Source organism: Otolemur garnettii, unplaced genomic scaffold (assembly GCF_000181295.1).
Source record: "Otolemur garnettii isolate 467f Iridium unplaced genomic scaffold, OtoGar3 scaffold00019, whole genome shotgun sequence".
Lineage (NCBI taxonomy): Eukaryota > Metazoa > Chordata > Mammalia > Primates > Galagidae > Otolemur > Otolemur garnettii.
In genome coordinates this window covers 23,734,441-23,753,181 of record NW_003852414.1, presented here as the reverse complement: position 1 = coordinate 23,753,181, position 18,741 = coordinate 23,734,441, and the positions used below count along the sequence as shown (strand labels likewise).

Sequence of the window (18,741 nt, the reverse complement as noted above, 5' to 3'; positions counted from 1 at the left end):
CTGTCATTAACAGCTTCTCTGGAGTCAGGTAAAATGTCTAGTTAGTTAATTAAGATGCAACTGAGTTTCTACCGAATTGTTAAACCTGTCTTTAACGTCTCTTTGAGACACACACACACACTCACAAATCATGGATTGCAAACGGATGATGGAAAAACAACCAACCTATAAAGTGTGAAATTGAGAATCCAAAAAGCACAGAAATACTTTAATCAGCAGCTGAATGATAAGAGCTCATGTTCATGTTAATTCTCTAGGTTACCTGGACAGGATGTGCAGAGATTCTAGGAAGACACGGTATAAATGGTCAGATTAAAAATGATAACTTTATATGCAAAAATCAATTGTATTTCCGTACACTAGCAAGGAATAATTGGTAATTGAAATCTTAAAATATTACTATTTAAAGGCACATCAGAAACTTAGGATGAACAATTGTTCATCCATATGCAAAAGCAAAAGTGAGGCTGAAATTTATCTTCTACCATATACAAAAATGAACTTGAAATACATTGCCTGAATGCAAAACCCAGGACTATAAGCCCTCTGGAAGAAAACATAGGAAAAGAAATTTGTGACTTTGATAAAGATTAGGGATAAATCTTACAAAAAAGGTGCAAGATTTGGATGCTGAAAACTATGAAATGTTGATGGTTAGAAGAGCCAGAAGACCAGAGTAAGGGTAGAGGACTTCGTGGGGGGACAACTTTGGCGTCATCAACACATCAGCGCTCCTGCCGAAATCTGCAGATTCACACAATACCCATCAAATTCTTAGAAGGAATTTCTTTTTTTAATGGCAATCAAGCTGAATCTAAACTTTATGTGAGAAAGCAAAGAACTCGGAATAACAATTTTGAAAAAGAACTAAATTGGTCCTACCTAATTTTAAGAGTTATACAAAAAAAGCTACAGAAATCAAGGTAGTGTGGTGGGAAAAGAAGAGAGATATAGATCAGGGGGTCTGAACAGAGATTTCAGAAATAGGCTATGAATATGTAGTCAATTGATTTTTCATAACGATGCCATTCAATGAACAAAAGATAGAACTTTCAATAAATTATACCAGAACAATTGTTCATCCATATGCAGAAACGAAAACCACATGCAAAAATGAACTTGAAATAGATTGCCTGAATGCTAAACCCAGGACTATAAAACCTCTGGAAGAAAAACACAGGAAAAAAAATCTGTGACTTTGACAAAGATGTCTTAGGACATAAAAAGAAACACCCATAAAAGGAACAATTAATTAACTAGACTTCATCAAAATGAACAACTTCTGGTCTTTGAAACACACAGCTACAAAAATAAAAAATGTAAGCCTCAGACCGGAAAAAAAATCTTTGTGAAAAAATATGCAATAAAGAGCTTCTGTCCGGAATATTATCATTTAAAAAACTCTTGAAATGTGATAATAAAGAAAAGAACAGAAAAAAATGAGCAAAATATTTACATAGGCATTTCATCAAAGATGATATATGGATGGCAGATGAGATGTGAATTAACTGTTAAGGAAATGTCAATTTAAGCCAAAATGCAATACAACTATGTACTTGATATAACAGCTAAAGTAATAATTAAAAAAAAACCCTGATAATATTAAGTGCTGATGAAAATGTAGAAAAACAAGACCTTTCTTATATTTTAGCCAGAATGCAAAATGGCACAGCCACATTAGAAAACATTTGGCAGTTTCTTATAAAGTTAATCGTATAACCTAGCAATCCCACTTCTGAGTATTTCTCCAAGATAAATGAAATGTATATCCGTATAAAGACCCGCGTGAGCATATATAGCAGCTTTGTTGAAGTTAGCTAGGCCCAGAAGATAGTACTCCACATGACCACGAACCGATGAATGGGGGAACTAATCGATGCCCATCCACATAATGAGATACAATTAGCAATAAAAAGGAATAAGCTTTGATACCTGCAATGACATGGACAAATCTCAAAAGCCAGATGAAAGGGGTGCTTGCTGGATGATTTCATTTATGTGACGTTCTAAGATGGCAAAACTCTAGGGAACAAACTCCTATCAGTCGTTACGAAGACCGAGTCTAATGTGGACAAGAGGGACGTGTGGAGTACTGAGAATATCTTGCATCTGGGTTGTCCTGGCGGTTACACAACTGTATGTATTCTCCAAACTCATAGAATTGTACAATTCAGTGGTTAAACTTCATGTGTGTAAATTATTCCTTTAAAAATGTAACCTTAATACGTATACTTAGACCTGGATCAAAAAAGCATTAAAATAAGTGATCTCTCCTAAATTCACCCTACCACCCCAGTCATTAAGTGAACAATTCACAGGCAAAGGCTTTGACTTCTTTGCCTTGCTGGAATGATCTACTCAGCGTGCTCTCTGGCTTGGTGGAATAGCAGTATTACAGCCAGCACCTCACAAATGGATGAATGATGCCTTGGACATAAGAAGGATTGATTTAGTTTCTGGCAAAAGCCACATTTTAAAAATAGCAATCTAATTTTCAGACAAGTTGAGTGTGAGGACAGCTAAGGAGACACCCCTGATTTATCTTTCCAGATATATCTCTGAAAACAGGAAACAGTGCAACGTCTCAGTGTCTGAACAGCACCAGAAACTAAAGGCATAAATAATTCGCTAATCCTTTCAAAAAAGTATCTCTAATGATGGGGCAGATGAGCTTACTTGAGATTAATAAAGAAGAAACATCTGCAGTCACGGCAGGCCTGGAGGAGGCTGGGGGGGTCTCCTAGGAACTCCCGCCATGGTCCCAGCACAGAGGGACGGGCCTCCACACCTCAGCAGAGACTCTTCCCGAACGCAGCCCTCATTGACTTCACTTTTGACATCTTCAAGAGTACAGTTCCTAATGCCATGGGATACTGTTTTGACACATTAATTTGTTAACATTATACTGTCAAGTAGAGATTTTTATTCTAATATGTGGGGGCACAGTGTGGACGGGTAATAAATAATTTGTAAGGTCTTTCTAAGGGCTTGGGCCTCCATCAGCCCCCACCAAAGACCCCTTCACTGCCTCCTCCAGGAAATACTGTATTTTTATTGTGCTTCTTCTAAGTTTAGATACATTCAAATACACGAATATTTACCATTGTGTTATAATTGTGTATTCAGTGCAGTAATGTGCCACTGGGTTTGTAAGTCTGTATCCAGGGAGCAATAGGCCACCGCTGTGCAGTGGGCTGTCCCATCGGTGCCTATAAGAACAGGTGGTGGTGGAGCCTGCTATGATGTTCCCACAGTGATGAAATCACCTACCAGTGCATTCCACAGAGCCTAACTCCGTCGCTGAGGGGCGAATGACTGTACAGCTTCTGAAGGAGAAGCTAGAACAGGTGTTCATCAGAAATACAGTAACAACTCCCTCAGCTAAAGACCTGGCAGCTCGCAAAGGCCCACCTGGTTCCAGAAAATAAATAAAGATGTAAATAAGTATTATTCTCACCAAAACTAGGGTAAAGAAAGAAAAGTTGTTTTGTATTTTTAACAAAGAAACAAAAATAAGCCTGGTGGGATTCTTCACTGATGACAGAAGAATTTGCTAAAGAAACATACATAGAGGCCAGGCAAGGCATCTCACGCCTGTAATCCCAGCAGTCTGGGAGGCCAAGGCCAGTGGATTGCTTGAGCTCAGGAGTTCAAGACCAGCCTGAACAAGAGTGAGATCCTGTCTCTAATAAAATGAAACAAACAAACAAACAAAACTAGCTGGAGATAGTAACACACACCTGTCCCAGCTACTCAGAGGCTGAGGTAAGAGGATTGTTGGAGCCCGAGAGTTTGAGGTTGCTGTGAGCTATGATGCCACAACACTCTACCTAGGGTGACAGAGTGAGACTGTGTCATGAAAGAAATGGAAGGAAGGAAGGGAGGGAGGGAGGGAGGGAGGGAGGGAAAGAAGGAAGGAAAGAAAGAAAGAAAGAAAGAAAGAAAGAAAGAAAGGAAGAAAGAAAGAAAGAAAGAAAGAAAGAGAGAGAAAGCAAGTTACCCAGAATTTTTAGGCTAAAAACTGCAACTCAAAGATTTCTTGGGCAGATCAGTGGTGTTTAGTGAGTAACTTTGGCAGGAAGACTTTCTCAGAAATATAAGAGCTCAGACAACTATAGCACACATGTTTTCTTCTTGGGAAAATAACACATCTTGAAGATATGTTTAAAACAACCAAGACATCAGATAAAATTCATGAACCTAAGAACAGGCGTGACATGGCATGAAAGAATGAGGTCTCATCAATTCATTCAGTTACCCTGGAGTTAGCAGATATTAAAAGTATGTAAGAATAATCTTCTAAAATCTACAATTCTATTAACAAAGACTAGAAACTGAGAGAGGGAACCAAACTTCCTGCCTCCACTAGAATATAAGTGCACGTTTTTTATTGTCATAATGTTTATTATTTTTCATTATCGTTTAAAATCATTCAACACATCAGTAAATGAATGGACACATTATTACTGAAAAAGACCCAGCCAAGCAACAAAGAAGGCTGTGAAGATTAATATGTGAAATTTCTCTTTTACTTATTTCCCTAATTTTACTTCTCTCTCTCCAAAGTCAACACTTTTTTCTAAACCTTTTAAGCCATTTCTGTGTCTGTGTAAGTATATGCATATGTATGTACATATATTACTGAAGAAAAGAGAAAGGTATTTTAGAAGGCTATTTATGTTCAAAATGCAAGAAAATATGATGCCTTGAAACAAAAGATGAAAAATTCGAGGGAAATAGAACTGACTGAAATGAAAATTTCATCTAAGATTATAAGAATCTTAAATTTTAATTTTAGAGGCCTGTAATGAAATGCTTTCAGATAAAATGCAGAGGTTTTTTTTTTATATAATCGAGACTAAAAATACAGCATTTAAAATCTGCTCTGGAAATAGTAAAGAATAGAACAAAAGGATAAAATTCTACAGAAAACAAGCTAGCTGCTCTCAAAAAATGCCCAGGGAAAGCCGAGATGAAACAAAGAGAAACGAAATAGCTATGTGGATAGGGAAAGAGGCCGCATGTGCTCCGAACCATTGTTTCTGCAACAGAATAAACGGAGCAGGAATACAATTACTTGTTCATTAAACACTTGCTGTATGCTATAAACGAGCAAAACTGTCCCCAAGTTAGAAGCAGCTATAAAACAGAGTTTGACATTCTGAAGAGTTTGCTATCGTCTAAATACACAGAATTACAAAGATTTTTTAGCTTTCATCTACAGGGGGCCTAACAAAGTTTGTACATGTTAAGGATTAAGGAAAAAATCCACAAGCACACAGACACCCACAAAAAATCGAGAGGAGGCGCCTCTTGTCGGGTCCCTCCGGATGTCCCCTGATCCCCTGGTTCCCAGCCTCAAGAATGAATATTGCTACCAAGTCTAGCCCATGATGGCACAATCACAGACACCAATCCCACACGAAGTTTACTACCGGAAAAGAAAGAAGCTGTATAAAATCAAAGTGAAGAAGGAGGCTACATAAAACGACATAAAGTAAAAATACATTCCAGAGAGAGAGGGCCAGGTCAGACCCCAGGGGTGGGGAAGACCCCAAGTCTGCGCACGCGCGGCCTTTTAGCGCTCACTAGTCCCGCCTCTCTCCTGGCAGGATTGGTTACTATTTCCCATCTTTGCGGTGATTGACAGGTTGGGCTTAGATTAACAGATTATGTAACAGATTACGTAACAGATTGGTTATATAACAGTTTCTCGCATCTTCCCAGAATTCTTCACAAAAGCTCCACCCATGTTATGCTAATTGGATGGTAATGAGACAGGGTCAGTTAAAGGTCACCGGGAGCAGCTTCCTGCGTATGTTCCCACCGGGGAAGAGATCCCAGCACAGTCTGGCACCTGCTGTCTGCCCTTAGCCACTTTCTTGCCACCCGTTTGCCCACCAGATGTAATACTCTGAGGCCTCTTGTGTGGCACTCCCCAAGCTTCTTTGCAAAAGAGCCAAGTTCAGCGCTTTTCTCCTTGTCCTCCCTTATTGGTCTAGAACCCACCTTCTTCTAACACTTGGTCCTTCCCGTCTCCTGTCTGTCCCCTCCCCTCCCTTCTCACTTCTTCTTTCTATCCTCTGGCTTTCTTTTCTCTCTTCTCTCTCTCCCTCTCTCTTCCTATCCTCTTTCTCTCTCTCTCTCCTTTCACTATCCCCTCTGTCTCCACCGAAAATCTCAACCTCTTAGAGCTCTCCTGGTGAAAATCAAACTCTCCTACTGGAGAAACTGAACACCTGCGCAGAATTCCCTTTAGTGCCTGGTGAGGGAAGTGGGATAGAAGACTGAATAAAACTCTCTGAAGACTAACATATTAATGTAATTTGTCCCTGTCACACTGAACACTTCAATTTCACAAACATTTGAATTCCAATTATATAAATACAAGTAACCCATTCAGTCATTATTTTAACAGTGATTTTCGATGATGGTCTTAGGTGTCAAGCTTGATTAGGACACAGCAAACAGACGAGACTATTGACCCCAAAGAGCATCAGATGGATTTAATTTCAGTAGCAGTAGGAGAGCTTGGTTTTCTACTAAATAAGAAACCTCTGAATAGCTACTGGGAAGACACTTCTACCTGGAAGCAAGCTGGATCTTTAAAAGAGCTACATTCCATCCAGGAAAGGAAGACCATTTAGTAGGTTTGCATCAAATGTCAGGGAGTTAAAGTGTACCAAAGATAGAATCACCTAGAGGAGTCCAGCAGATCACTTCCTGGGTGTGGCCTCTGGGTGTAAGGCATCCCTAATCCTCTGGGGGGCCCTGTAAACATTCAACTCTGAGATTTGGGGACCCAGGGCCTCCCAAAGAGCCTAAGTAGCTAGGGTTAAGATTTTTAGCATCTGGAAGAAAGAGTATCTATGAAAGATAATGAAAAACTATAACGAAACTTTACTAAGGCATTCTGGGCTTTTTGTAGAAGTTTCATTGTTTTATTTTTTAACATTTTATTTTGAAACAATTATGGGCTCACAGGACATTGAAAATAATAGAGATCTCATATCACATCACTCAGTTTCCTCCAATGAGAACTTCTTGTCCAACACAGCATCACAACCAGAAAATTGACATTAGTACAATCCACTAGGATTGTGTGTTTTGTGTGCCTGTGTCTCTCGGCAATTTTATCGCATGTGTAGGTTTTTATAACCACCACCACCATCAAGACACTAAACAATGCAAAGACCCCCTTCCCTCCACAAACCCTAACACTGGCCAGCTCCCCAACCTTAAAATTTTTCCACTGTGAGCAAATTATATGAATGGAATCATACTATAGGTAGCCTTTGGAGATTGGCTTTTTGACTCAACATCCAAGTTGGGATCTATCCAAGTTGTTGCATCAAGAGTGATTTTTTAAAGCAAATATTAAAGGCGAAAGTAATGTCATATCAATGCACAGTGCTAAGGGCTTTTGTATAAACAGATATGATAGTGTGGGTCACAGTCAATGATTCTAAACAGAGGAGGATAATTGAAATTTACAAGTATGAATGGCTTCTACTTTCTGGACACAAAGGCATTTTACCAGGATTGTTAACAAGTGGCTCAATGCTTACTTTAAAGTGTGCATTGAGGAGTCCAGACCAGGAAGGTCTTTCCTATACTTCTTTGCTCCAGACTGTGGAGACTCAACTGAGTACTTGGCTTTGGGGTCAATTCAAAACTTCTCTTCTCTTTTTTTTTTTTTTTACCATCACAAACGGGATTCTTCATTGGTCATTACTAAAAGTCTGAGTTTAAAACATATTCTTGGATTGGGGTTCACATCCATCAGCTCCTCAACTCTAGCATGTCTCATCCCCAGTAGCTTTTCCAGAGCTGCTACCTTCACCAAGAAGCTCCACAAATCTCCACAATTCACACTTGGGCTTCTTCAGTATTTTTATGTTCCAGTGAAGACATGATGGAGAGGATAAAGCGATGGGGATGCTTTTTCTGTGTCTTTTTCCAAAGCTGTCTTGAATCAATTTATTGACTGTTTTAGAATCGCTCATCTGCAGCTCTCTGGTCATGATTTCTTCCATCTTCTTCACATCAGCATAAGCTTTAGTCATAGTCTGCTGTTTTTTAAGCATGGGGCACATTTTGTTGTGGGTAAGATCCATGCCATGGGCAAAGTTAGTCAGGCAGTGTTGCCCTGAACATCTTCAGTAATCAGCCTGAATTTTCTAAATATAACTTCATCATTCTGCAGATCAGCAAGACTTACTTCAAACACGTGAACCTTGAGGCTATCGGATGCAGTTTTAGTTCCTTGAGTCCTGGTGACTGATGTTTTCCCAATATTTCTTATATTGAACATGGCAGGTGCCTTCACTTCATACCAATTTTTCTTAGACAATGGATCGATCACTTTCCTCTTGCCTCCCTTTTGGCCACCTTTTGTAAGGCCCTTGTTATTGCCCCAAACTTTCTTTTGACTTAGAAAAACAGCACAGCTCTGAAGCAAGCCTCCTTTCACGCACTATTGGATAGAGGTGGAGAGGCTTTGGTTTGGAAAGTCACATGTGCTGGCAGCTCTTATGTTTCAGGGCCTTGTGTTAATAGGACTTCTGGCCTAAGGTCCAGCATCTGTCTGTCACCTGTCCTACTAAGAGAGAACTGTACCTTCTCAGTAATAACCTGTAAGCTAAATCTCCCATTGGCTTCTGCTTATCCTGTGTCAAAACCACAGTTGAGATAAATGGCATTTAAGAAAAAGTCTAAGGAACAAGCCAAAAATCCTCATTAGATACTTGTGCCAAGGTGAACATGAGACTGTCGGCTGCTAAAAACAATTTAGCCCTTGTAGAAGTGTTTTCTTCTAACTAAGATTCATGACCACACTCAGAGCTCTTATCGAAAGTTGGTATTTAAAAACCTTCACAAAGTGCATTTATTCATTATTTTATTAAAAGTAAATTTTTTAAATGAGGAATTTATACTCATGGTAGAGAACCTGGAAAATGCAGAAAAGTAAAAGAAGAAAAATTCCACCGACAGTCCCCCCCCCCCCAACATGATGGCTTATTTCCATCCTTTCTTATTCTATGAAATTATTTTAAAAATCTTACGATAAGGTAATAAACATAATTCACAAAGTGTGTTTCTTCTGGGAGCACAGTACCGAAGACACTGTTTATGTTATTTATCTCCCCAGGATGAGTCTGTATGGTTTCCTGATAGAATACAGAATCAGGACAAATGTTCTCTTCCAACAAATCAGTATGGTTTCTTTTATCAAAGCAAACTGTAGGAAACATCCCCTGGTTTCTCTACTTCATTTGGTGACAAGAAATACAAGTAATTTTGTGCTCATTTATTGTATTTATTCTTCTCTAAGCCCCATCTTCCTCTCCCTCTCTCTGTGTGATTTCTATCCTTGCTTTTATCTTTATTTTAACTCTCCTCAATATAAAATATAAATGAGCCCCTTGTCTATGTATAATGCACTTATTAACTCTCTTTTGAAGAAGGTTAGATGCAAATCAACAGATTGACAAACAGGATTTTTTTAAAAAGGTAATTTTACTTCTCTGGCAAAAAAATGCAAAGAATAAAATCCAGAGGCAAGGGGACCCAGAAGCCGATAAAGAAAAACCTATAGGACATGTAGTATTTAGGAACTACATAATTAATGCATATCACTGACATCTGGGTAGAAAAAGTGTACACACACACACACACACACACACAAAATAACTTGCAGTTGGAAGGATACCCAGAGTGATGTTCCTGGAGATAGCCACTCCCTGCACCTGGTGTTTCCTGCTTCCTCCACTTCTAAGTTCACTGTCATCTAGGAAAGGAGTCTCATGAATGTTTCCCTAAGACAAAATCCCATAAATAGAGCTTGTTAGCCAAAAACATTAAAAATTCAGTGTCTTCAGATGTTTCTGTATTTGTACCATGCTATATAACCCTGGATCAGTGTTAGAAGATGAAGATATTTAGGATAAATGGCAAAGGACATGTACACTTGGCTCCAAGTTCCATGGTTCTTGTACACACACCACACTTAGGCTCCAAATGACCCTGACTGGGAACTCAGGGCCTTAGGAAGGAAGAGAGGGTTTCACGGAAGCCCATTGGTGGGTGGCAGAGAACAGGAGTGGCCAGACGCCCAACCAGGCAGAGACACTCACAAAAGAGCAGGATAAGATAAAGGACTAATGAGGATGATCAAAGTTTTATTTAAAATTTCAAAGCAATAATAACCACAAAAAAAATGTATAGGTTTGGTCCATGTAGAAGGGAGGACGAGGCCAGGCCAACCACTTCTTTGCAGCAATCATAAAATATTTTCACACAACAGAGAAAAAAGCAAAAATTATTTTTTCATATTTTCCTTCTTATAATGACAAATGAGCTATACAGGAAAAGGGGTGAGAATGTTCCAAGAAGGCCGCCGGTCATTTCAGACGCGTCTTTATGTTCAGCCGTTCTTTCTTGATGTGGTAGCAAAACGTGCACAGATGGGTGTGAATAAATACGTTGGCCGTCTCTAGAGAAACCATGTAGACAACAGAAACCTGAGATTCTTGAGCGGGATATTCAGAAAAGGCGGCAGGGGTGAAGGGTGGTCAGTCATCACGGTGGCTGTGCACACGTAACCTTGTCACGTCTCCAAGGAAAATACTCAGGCAGGGCATTGAAAGGAAGATTCTGGAACTCTCTTTAGAAAAGTGAAGATTGCTAAGATCACGCTGACAGGTCACTGCCTTCCCATGCGATCCCTTCCAGCTTCCCCTCCCAGCTAGCTCAGCCTGGCAGCCCAGGCCCGAGAGGAAGGTGAAAATCAGCAAAAGGCTCCCTTTCCCTTGAGAAGAAGAACTCCAGGCCGTGGCTGGGCTTCAGCTCCCACTGACTGCCCTGGGCGGATGCCCTTGTTTACAGCAGACTCTGTAATGCAAGCAGAATGGGGTGGAGGCTGTGGCTAAGAGCTCAGGTGTCCCGTGGGCTTGACTGCCTCCCGAACTTCCTCTTACCAGCTCAGTGGCCTCCCTGGGACATCTCCTCTCCTATACAACTGATGTTTCCTAAATGCATTCTTGACAAGAAGCCCATGCTCCCCTTAGCAGAAACAGCAGGCGTTATTCTAAATCTAACAGATTCAAATCAAAGTTTAATTTTTATTCATGGAGGACATGGAGGAGGATTATTGGCACTTATTTCTCCCTTTGAAGTAAAATAATCTTTAGGTTTTTGCTCTGAAGATTAAATTAAATGGTGCCCATGAAAGTACTTTATGAATAGTGAAGACTGATATTAATGTTAAGTATTATAAGTACCCCTGTTTAAAACTAGGTAGTCGATGGATAGAAACTAATTGCCTGTGAAGACAATTTTTTTATTTTCTAATGGCCCAAACCAATGGACTGTTTTGGGTTTTTCTCTAATATGTATCTGCTAAGGATCCACATAAAATGACATTGTCACATTATATTCCTTCCCCTTCAGGAAGTGAAGTGCGTCAGAGTCACGGAAACTCCAAGGAGAGTTCTTACTGTTCTCATTGTTTCCTTATGTCTTAGGCTTTTTTCCTCCATTTTTCTAAAATTTTAAAATATCCCAGAAATAATAAAAACTTGCTGCTACAAGTAAAACAAGTAGGTTTATTTTACTTAATGTAATGTGTAGCTTTTTCAGTAGAAAGATACAGCTCTCGTTCTTTTTGATGGGTGTGTTCTACCCTACCATGCTAGACATCGTCATTTATTCAACCTGTAATCTATCCATCACCATTCGGATTTACTTTCCTTCCTCTGTCGATGGAAAGGAATCCGTACTCAGTACAGTCATTTAAGAAAGTTTCAAATTCAAGCCATTAACACTGAGGGAGAGAATTGACAAGCATGGCGGAGTTCCATGCATCTTACTTTGTGAAAGTCCATTGCTTTGTTTCATCGTTTAAAGCGTCATTGTGGAAGCTATGTTTGGTCTTTTAGTTTCTGGGTGTTTGGTTTGCTGGTGGTCCCCGAGGTTGGAACACATTCTTCTTAGTAAAGTATCACAAGAATGGAGAAGCGAGAATCCAATGTACTCAATTCTAATATGAAGCCATTATTAGATGATCTAATGCACACCCACATAATAGAAAAACTCAAATCATTTCGAGGTGGAGGACAATGGGGGGGTGAGGGATGGAGAGAGGAGAGGAGGGAGAGAGATGGAGAGTTACGGTGTATGGCATGCCTTTGGGGGGCAAGACACAATTATAAAAGGGACTTTACCTAACAAATGCAAAAACAGTGTAACCTAATTCTTTGTACCCTCAATGAACCCAAACCAGTAAAAAAAATAATTTAAGGAAGTTTATTTTGAGCCAAATTTGAGGACCATCCAAGAAGATGTGAGCATGTGGACTCATGGTCATGGGGTTAGAGTTTGGTTTTATATATTTTAGGGACACAGGGTTTATGGATGAGGTGATAAATCAATCACAGGTTACAGGTGGGTTAAAGATTCTTTAGCTGAGAATTGCCTGAAAGAGTTAGGCTCTGTCTAAAAGACCAGGAGTCAGGGAGAAGCAAAGCTTAAGAGACAAAGTACCAACAGTTATGTAACTGAGGACCTGCGGTAGATCTTATATAGTCTTAGGTCTGCTAGTGAGTCACAAAGGAGGTCTCTAAGAAGGGGAGGGGGCATGCTGAGGCCTGTTGGAGCTGCTTTCTCATGGCCAGCAACTCAGTTTTAGGGATCCTCTTGGCCAAGAGAGGGGGTCCAGTCATTCGTGGAGGAAGAAGCCTTAAGATTTTATTTTAGTCCATCCTCCCTCCCTCCCTTTCTCCCTCCCTCTCTCCCTTCTTCCCTCTCTCTCTTCCTCCCTCCCTCCCTTCCTCCCTCCCTTCCTTCCTTCCTATTTTTTGGCAGAGTGGAAAGCTATTATTTAATAAAACAATTTATTGCAGTTAATTTCCGTATATATACAGCTGTTTGTGCTCCCCAAATGAGACTTTAATTATTATTTTGAAAACAGGAGAATACCCCCCAGAATTCTGGTACTAGGGGGACCCAGCTTACACCTTCATAGCAGATGATCTCTGGATTAGAGAAAATAGTTACTATAAGTTAACACAGGAGAGCCTCTGTAAGCTGACCACCCAAGGGACTGTAACAAACTGGTCAGCAAATGGAGGTGGTCAACATGAGGACCTAGGCCTACGGTAGTAACACATACATGTGGTGCACGTCTGGTCTACTTAAGGAGGTGGTCAGTGCGGGGAGGTGGCCATCCGTGGAGGCCCTGCTGTAGGCTGCACGTTAACTTGGATACAGTGGCTGTTATTTAAGCTTCCGTGTGTCTACTCTATGGTACAATAAGACCCTTCGAGACAGAATTTTACTCTTTTATTATCATCGTTACCTGCCTCTTGAAATTGAACCTTATCATATTTTCACACTGGATGTAAATATTAGAAGTAGGTAATGATAAAACCCATTTAGCAATACCTATAATTACTGATGATAACTATTATTCACTGCTAGTCATAACCACTCACTACTTTATCATTCAGATGAATCTGCTATCAGGCAGATACTGGTGCTGTAAACATTACGGTAAGATTGAAAATGGGCTCTTTCCACTTCCAGGTAACAAATACCCGACTTTGTGAATTGTCACTGGACTCTAACAGATGGCCAGTTCTGTTAAGGGTGCAGTAGACCATCCGGTAGATTTCTGAAATCTAGATGATGAATTAGAGTTGGTAAATGGAATCCCACCCTGAACGCACCAGCTACGGAACACAGCAGAGCCCTGAGGTCTTTTGTAAAGAAGGCTTTTGAAACATGGGTGTGCTTTGATAAAATGACATATGTTTGGAATGTGAAGTGTTTTTAAATCAATTTTCTTAGAGGATTAAAAATACAAGGAGATGGCACAGCCGAGCAGCTCCCTGGATAGACATTCTCCTTGTCCTACCTGCCAGGCCAGTGGACGTGTGACCTCATCATGGCCTCCTGTGGTCCCTGGATGAGGACTTTCTGGGGTACTGATGCCCTTTTAGTTGTGTGCTCAGGTCACAAACTATAAGCTGGGTTGTTCTCACTAAGCTCCTGGCAAGATAAAAGAACAGGGCAAATGGGCTCAGGGATGGAGGGGCTGGGCCTCCACGTTGGTCCAGGAGTCTCTGGGGCTATCATAGAATCACAAATGGCTCAGTTGGCTCCGGTGACTGTGTTTAATGATGGGGTGAAATCTTGGAGTTGAAATAGTGCACAGATAAAATTTGTGTTTTCATGTGATTACATTATTTGCAACAGGCCCCACATGATGGGATGTAGTGATTGTCGGTATTGTCAAAATGGTATTTTCTTTCCCTTTCACCATTACTACTGCATCTCCCACCAGCTCTCAAACAGCATCAGAGAGTGGAAAACCAACAAAAGCACATTCACTCTGCGTGGATCCACATCACTCTGCGTGGATCTGCATCTCTCTGCGTGGATCCACGTCACTCTGCGTGGATCTGCATCACTCTGCAGGGATCTGCTGCGTGGATCCACATCTCTCTGCGTGGATCCACATCACTCTGCGTGGATCCGCTCCATGGATCCACATCACTCTGCGTGGATCTGCTGCATGGATCCACATCACTCTGTGTGGATCTGCATCCCTCTGCATGGATCTGCATCTCTCTGTGTGGATCCACATTACTCTGTGTGGATCCGCATCTCTATCATCTGTTATTAAGTCAGTTGTTAAGGCTTAGTGCAGAGCAGGTGTCCTGGGCAGAAGAGCCCCTTCATCCGCTGGAAACTGTTGTTTGGGGCTTTTTCCACTCTTTCCTGGTTGAACCCTTTCAGCTCCTCTTAAGTGAGAATACATATATTTATCAATGAAATAGCAAAGTAAAATAGAACAAAATATGCAAAAATAATAAGACAGGAGTAAAATCCAGTGTCTGACACAGGCAAGTAGCATAAATAAAGCCTTGGGGGAAAGTAATTCATGGGCTAGGCCATCACACAGTGCATGAAGGAAGGCTCCATAGACACCTTCCAGTCTTTCTGTTTCCTGTCATTCAGTCTTTTGAACTGCAGAGTTATCTTTAACCGTGATTCATTGCAAAACAAATTTGCCAGTGGAATGATATCCATGTCACCCTCTTCTCAGATCTTCCCCGGAGCTCTTCTCTCTCATTAAATTATGTCTGCTCAAATGTCGCCTCCTTGGCTGAGATAAAAAATAAGCCCCTCCTCCCACTACTACCGTGCTTTCATTTTTTCATTGCACTTATCATAACCTGACCTTGAATTCCTCTTGTTTAGCTGTTTATTTCCTTTCCCCCTCAGAGAGTGTCTCCCCAAACAAAGAATTACCGACTGGCACCACACATTCCAATCAGAGCACCTGCTCGGGGTGCTCGATTGGTTGAGCTAATATGTTCCACTCCTATAACTAGTATGAATATCTCCTAGGGAGCGATTTTCAGAATACTGGTTTCTGTAATCAAAACACCTATTGGAAATGCCCCCATAGACTATCCGTGTCATGAGGACAGGTTGTCTTTTCCTGGCCATGTTCTTAGGTCCTAAAAGTGTACCTTAGTACCCAAGAAGGGCTCACTGACTGTTGAATAAATGAATCTAGGACAACGCTTCACCTGCACATATCAAATAAGGTCTTGAAAAATTAATGAGGAGACTTGCTGAACTTGTTTAGTGTTGTTTAATTCTGCAGTTCTGTGGGGGTCACTCTGGAAATCTGCCTATGAGATGTCTTCCTGTCTGACTCCATGCAAGAATTCTAACTTTATGACTTAGAAAAGTATGGTGGAGGAAGAGGTGGTCGCAGGAGTACACAGCAGAGGTTTGTTCTAGGCTGAACACAGCTTCCTTCTTTATTGATGCTGAAAAGCATAGACTGGCGTACGGAGAGGCACCAGGGGATTCTTTCTGGACAGCAAGCAGCTCTTGTAAAACAACAATTTGATGAGCTCAGAGCAAATGAATCAGAAACATATGGATTCAATTTCCCTTGAAACGCACATGGCTCTAACAATTAAACACCCCTGCGATTAGTAGGGGAAAAAAATACGTTCACAGCAGGGATTTGATGGGGTCCATTTGAAAACATGTCCAAGGTCCTCCCTGGGTCCCCCTTGGGGTCATTCCCACAGGGCACAGGGAGTTCTAGCTGTACCGGCAACAGGAAACAAAATGTCCTTTCCCAGTTGCGAACTGCCAGGAACGTGGGCTGTAACTTTCGCAGCAGCTCTGTGCAGAAGACTTGGCTTCTGTGGCAAGGATAATAGGTGGAGTAAAATTGCACTTTTTTGTTATCATTTTTTGCCTTTGTTAGACTAATAATGTACCCAGAGAGACAAAGTATGTGTGGGGTGTATGTACATTTAGGTAATTCTCTCCAAGGAACTCAAATCCAAAGCCATTATCTCATCCTTTTTTATTACATGTGCCCAAGAGATGTATGTGATTATTACAGTTCCGCATTAAGGGAAGAAACTTGAAGAACAGAGAGGTGACAGGTGTGGCCTAAATTACACAGCTGGCCTAAGGACTGGCCAGACAAGGCTGATTTCCCCAGCCTCCGGTTCCCACCTCCCCACCGCTGCCTCTAGATTAATAAAGCCATGCACAGCATCGCTGTATATTAACTTGAAATTGGGTCTCTGAGGGGGAATTCTGGCTTTTTCCAATGAAGCTGTAGCACTCAGCAACTGGTGAGGAAGAAGCAATTAATTTTTCCCTCATGAGTAAAATCATTATATAAACTATCCCTGCAGCCTCAGGGGCCAGATACAAGACACTGAGTTATTATATATACCACGAAGTGGATCCTGGCGTCAAACAGCTCAGGGCCGAAATGAAAGCCCAAAAGGCCACATCATCACGCGTCACTGTCCTTACTTAATGGGCAGAACAGTTTTCTAATCGGCGCAGACATTGCCCCTTCCTCTTAATTGTGACAGTATGGTGAATGAATTCTTCTCCCACTAAGAGGGAGCAGTCTGTGGGATCCAATATCTGGGGCTTTCTATGTCTAATTTGTCTATCTCAAATATCTTTTTCCCTCAAGATGGTCCCTTTGGGTTTATCTGGTATAACATTGTAAAGCTGGAGAAACAGCAGGTGACACACACCCGTGGTTTTCAACTCACGACGGTGGGGAGGGGGCTTAAAAGAACCTCACAGCAAGAGGAGCTGCCCAGCTCACTCTGAGGACGTGCAGTGACCCTGGGGATAGCTAAGTCAGCAAGCCCTGACTACAGTGTCCAGCCCTGAGGCCCAGAGAGGGGACCCTGCCTTGCTGTACTCAAGGGCCATTTCCATTTCTGTTCCATCAATTGATTCATTCCAGCTGTATTTGCTTGGGTCCCTGTTTTTAAACGTACCTGGGATTTGTTTTAATCAGGTGTGGTAAGACAGACACAGAAATGACTGTCAAGGAGGGAACAGTTCTTGCTCCCAGATCTGAAGAAACCAGAGGCAGAGCCTATCATGCTGGGCCACGTGGGGAAGCCCAGGATGTGGGGGTGGGGAAAGGGTGGGCAGGAGCCTTCATTGGGGTTTCAAAGGAAGGAATGAGGAAGAGGCAAGGTGGAGGGCAGGCTCTGGGTTAGTGTGGTCCCTAATTGTCCAATCCCGGGCCCTGGGTGAATGGTGGCAGAAGAATAGTGTCCCAGACTGCAGGAGCTGGATATGAAGAGGAGGGTGGGTCCGCACATCAAAGGCCATGCTCTCAGGCTACCCTCCTGGTCAGGACTGCGCTAACCTGAGGGGCCACTTCTTTCCAGGACCTCACGGCCCTGAGATGCCAAAACATCATAAAATGCGAATTTAAAAAGATAGCAAGGTAGCATGATTAGTCCAGAACCACATTAACCGTCAGAGTGCTACTGAGGATCACAGGACAAAATAAAGAGAAAAAGCTTTAACCAGATGGTCTCGGTTTAGACATGGTTTTAGATTATAATTTCGTTTTTACTCTTCCTAGAAAATCTGTTCCGTGCATAATAATATCACCATCCCTTGAGACGGAAACCAAGGCTGACATAGAGAAAATGATAGTGTTTCCCGTTGGAAACCAGGAAACTTCTGACTCCTGGCCCTGAATTCTGCTCCTGCCAGACCTGGAAGCCACGAGCCTTGGGTTTTCGGGGTAACTGCCGTGGCAGCAGCTGGAAACCACTCACAGAGCAAGGCGATAATTTGCCTCGCACATTTTGGCAGGTGACACAGGCCTGCGCCATCATCTGGCAGAGAGTAGGTCTGGGTGAGCTCTCTGTTTCCAGAACAGGAGAACATGCCCACAAGGTTGTGGGTTGAATGTATGAGGGTTTTTCTTGTATGGCATAATTAGAAATGGGTCTAGATAGCCCTTATAAATACCCCAGGGCCACCCTAGCCACAGAAAAACTGTTCCTGGAGACTCCATCCTCCCGCGGGACCATTTGTGAGTTTCCTCCCGGAGTCTGAGTCTGAGTCTGAGTCTATCCTGTCAGGACCACTGGCCAGCGTGAACACCCTGGGAAATGCAGGCTGGCCGTGTCCGCTCCTCAGCATAGCCCTTGAACTTCCCTTGCCTCACAATTCCTTCCCGAGGAAGAATCCACACCCCAGCCTTGCTGAAGCAGCTGGAGCAAATTGTCCCTGTGAGGAGACAGAGGAAGAACCAGGGACCTCCCTGCTCCTGTGCTGCTCTGCTGGGTCATCACCAAGTGATTAGACACCCACTTCCTACCTGTGGAAACATGTGGGGGGGTGTGCCTCTGTGTGTTAACCTTA

The 18,741-nt window shown here is 41.9% G+C and overlaps 1 pseudogene; it reads right to left on the bottom strand.

The window, feature by feature from the left end:
* Positions 1–7,796: 7,796 nt before the first annotated feature.
* On the bottom strand, positions 7,797–18,206 carry LOC111724118 (annotated as a pseudogene).
* Positions 18,207–18,741: the final 535 nt, after the last annotated feature.